Source organism: Cavia porcellus, unplaced genomic scaffold (assembly GCF_034190915.1).
Source record: "Cavia porcellus strain 051 isolate PalLab524CR breed Dunkin Hartley unplaced genomic scaffold, mCavPor4.1 scaffold_15, whole genome shotgun sequence".
Lineage (NCBI taxonomy): Eukaryota > Metazoa > Chordata > Mammalia > Rodentia > Caviidae > Cavia > Cavia porcellus.
The window spans coordinates 20752008-20756103 of record NW_026947498.1 but is presented as its reverse complement, the minus strand read 5'-3'; positions in this window follow the sequence as shown (position 1 = coordinate 20756103).

Below are 4096 nucleotides of genomic sequence, written 5' to 3'. Positions count from 1 at the left end.
GTACAGGTAACCCACTGGCATTCGTTTCACACCAGAGGTAAATCCCTAGGGGTGGGGAAGATATAGCCATAGGTAAATCTCTAGGGGTGGGGAAGATAGAGCCACAGGTAAATTCCTAGGGGTGGGGAAGATGGAGCTCCTTGGTTCAGCCTCCAATTCTTTACCAGCTACAGGGTCCTGTCCGGGCCAAAACCCTTTCATTCCCATCTTATGATTATTATTATTAGGAAAAAGGGTGGAGATTTCCTTTTACTGCTTCCTGCTGGAAAGGGGCACTGTACTGGGGTTTAGGGGAGTCAACAGGATCACGATTGATGCCCATGTAGAAGCTGGAACCAGATGTTTTAGTCAGGACAACTTCATCACTGGTGAATGCACGTATGTTAGACTGGAAAAACAAAGAGACAAGATGTTATGAGAAGGCATGGCACTGTCATATTTAAGGACCCAGGTGAGATAGAAGGAAAGGTGCCTTTGATTTTGATATGTCATATCAGGACCACATTGAGGTAGAATCATTGCCAAGGTAAGGTAGAATTCTGAAAAATAAATATGGGATTAGGAGGAGTGAACTTATGAGAGGTGATAACTCCCCCATCTGAAAGGGTAAAAGTTAAGGAGGGTAGGTAAGTAAGGCTTGTCTCTGGTATGTATGATGTGGGAGTCTTTAGGAAATACTGTTAAGAGTCCTGCTGTAAAAAGAATAAGAAATTAGAAACCAAATTGGATAACAAAACATGACAGCCTGAGAGCTGTGGTTGTGAGGCCTTTGTGAGATGGAGATGAGTAGGCAAAAGGGTGATTAGATCTAGGGCTGGAAAGGCACCACTTAGCCTGAGTGATGTGAAACCAGGTGGCAGTCTAGCAACTTTGACTGCTGTTGAGGTTGCCAAGAAGACCAGGTATGGATCGCTCTAACCTGGTTGTAGTCCTTGGAATGATTTGTTGTAACAGGACTTTAGTAAGTATATCAGCAGTCTCCCTGGTTGTGTTAAAGGCTTTCATGTATCCTGAAAAAGTATAAATAAAGTGAGAAGACAAAATTTATCTGTCAATCTTGACCAGGGTTGTCTGAGAAATTGGTGAATAAGAAAGGAAGGGGGTGGTATATATCACTGAGGAGAGGTTTACTAGTGATACCAGGTATAAGCTGTTGAGAGAGTGTCTAGGTCAGTCTGTATAAACACAAAGGAATAAAAAGCATTTTAAAGATTTAGGACTGTAGAATGAGTGGTGGAGGGAAGATTTGGCACCACTGGGTGAATTGGGAAGAAGCAGTCTGGAACCTGCACAAAATAGGCCCTGTTTGTAAATGGCATAGGTTGACCATTAACATCCCCTAGAGACTGAGGACTTAATATAGCAGCCTGAAAACTCAGGAATAATTCTGTATATATGGTCTCTATGTCCACAAATATAGAGAATGTCTTACCTGAGACTTTGAGTGGAACTTGGACTCCAAGATGGACACCTTAAAGGTGGCTGTTGTTGGTCCTGAGCCCCGTCAGTCTTCAGCAGCAAGTTTAAGCAGATCTGTCAGCAATGAATCTGGCAGTGTTGGCATTTCCTGTGAGGGCCAGAAGTTAGGATGGCTTATCCACTCTCTGGTGGCTAGGACAGTCCAGTAGCCCTGGGGTAAGATCCCTAAGGAACACCAGGATGGGGCACTCTCTTGCACAATGTCCTTCTGCTGCATTTGAGGCATGGTCCATGGGGGGGGGGCCCAGGCAGCTTCACCTTGTGTCGGTTTACCTGTCTCAGAACTCCAAGTGTCACTGTTACCTCTGTTGTTGAAAACACTAAAAGCCATATTAAGGTGGTCTCTATGGAGTTTGAGGGTCAAGTTTTGCCTTTTTGTTTTGGGATTTGGTCTATAGTAGAAGGTATCTATAGAATTTAATTAAGCATGCAGGAATCAAATATAATCAACAGGGTATTTATGACTTTTAGTAATGACTTCCCATAAAGAGGACAAGGTCCAGGGAATTTTAGGAACTGACATGTTATTTATGTTATTTATGTCATATATAAGTATCTGTTTATGTTATTAAAATATTTAATGCCATCTGATTTTTGGAGGATGGCCTGTTTAATGAATTTTTACCTTTTTATTTAGGAGAGAAATCAGCTATGGTGTTATTATTAATATCAGTTGAATATAGTTAATTATGGCTCAGTGGAGGGCTGAGCCAGGGCAGGCAGACAGGCTGGGAAAGTTTTAAGTTTGTCTTTTGCTGTAGTGTTGGTCTTGTTGTTTTGCATGTATCATATAACCCTTATTTTGGAAAAGAGCTAGTGGTTCCCAGCAAAAGGAATTTATAATTATCTGTTAATTTTAGTTGTTAAACATTTAGGAGATTGGTAACAGTACAGTATAACATGTACAGTATAATATAAGCAGTAAGCTTAACATAGAACATTACTAGTGATTTACAGCAAAAGGAATTTATAATTACCTCTTAATTTTAGTTGTTAAACATTTAGGAATTGGTAACAGTACAGTATAATATAGATAGTAAGCTTAACATAAAACAAGAAATTTGTGAAACATCTCTAAGCATATATCTGGATCTAAAAGAAAGCATTTGTCATGGCTGGAACACAAGAAAAAGGCAGCAGAAACAATCTGAACTTTATATCTGAAAACATGAATATATCAGATCAGCAACAATAAATTGTCTTAGTTATATGAACTTTAGTTGAGGTATCTCATATAAGGCTATGGAGATTACTGAAGACTTTAATTGATAAGCAAGGCTGGTAAAATTATTCGGTGGCCACTTCCCCATTTATCAGCCAAAGTCTTGTCTATTGCTGGTTTATTTAACCTAAGTAAACCTTGATTAAACAGTTTGAGAATGTAAAAAAAGGCTCGTGTGGACCAAGAAATAGCATCTCTGAGCCCAGCCACTGAGCTGCTGGTCATTGTGTTTATGTTCAGAGCGGGGCTTGTGCCTGGTGGTTGCGGGATGGGACTGTTTGGGAGAGGCAGTGCCTAGGGCAGAAGGAAACTCTGAGGGTGGGCGGGGTGCGCCCAGGGTGGGAGCAGCACACGCAGAGTGGGTGGGGCCAGCGCGGGACACAGTTCATGGGGTGGAGCGGAAAGTACTCTGGGGATGTGCGCAGGGTAGGGGCAGTGTAAGCAGAGTGGGCCAGGTGGCGGGCGTACAGCAGGAGCCTGAACTGCTGTGAAGATGCCAGGGTGGGGAGTGGAACATGGATATGGGTTTATAGTACGGACCTGGGACTGCTTGCAAGGTGCAGCGAGGAGCTGCGACTGATGTGGAGCTGGGCCGCCATGTGGAGCTGGGACTGCTCAAGGGGCATGCAGAGTAGGGCATGAAGCCGGGACCCCACGTGGAGCTGGGGTATGGTGTGAGAGCCAGACCCCGTGTGGAGCCAGGACACGGCATGAGAGCTTAAAGCAGCAGTACCTCCCAACACTGTTTGGGCACACCTCCCCGATCTCCGCAGGGAATAGTTGAGCAGGAAACTAGTATGGGGAGGAAAGAAAGGGGATGCTGAGCAAGCTTTGAAAGGCTGTCCTTAGTGTGTGTGTGTGAAACACATTCCCAAAATAAAGGCTTAAAGATAGTTTTGTAAACTTGTTGTCAGTGTGATAAGCTATAAACAGGTACGGTTTTGCGGGGGGGGGGGCAGGAAGTGGTTCCCAATATAAAATCTGGTGTGGGGCCTGGCCCACGGAGTTACAGCCAGGTGAGGCAACAGACCGTGGTCTAAGTCGTCACTTGTACTTGTTTTAGACTGAGCAGCGGTATTTTGGTTCCAAAGCTCATAATAATTGGCTGTCACCAATATATACGAGTGGATTTTTCTGTGGATTTTAGTAACAGCTCTGCTGTGAGAACTTAAAAAACTCTAAAGGATGTGAGAGTTTCTCAGTGTGGGGCCTGGCCCAGAAAAACTCTACCTTGGGCTGTCTCAGGACGTGAGAGTGTCACGTGAATCCACGGGAGGTAGAGAAAACTCACGTTGGCCCTGGCCCAGCTGCAGTAAACTCTAGGGGTTGCTCACCTGTGGTAAATGAATTAGACCGGTGTTGTTTGCAAATCAGCAGTTTCAAGTTTAGCAGCTC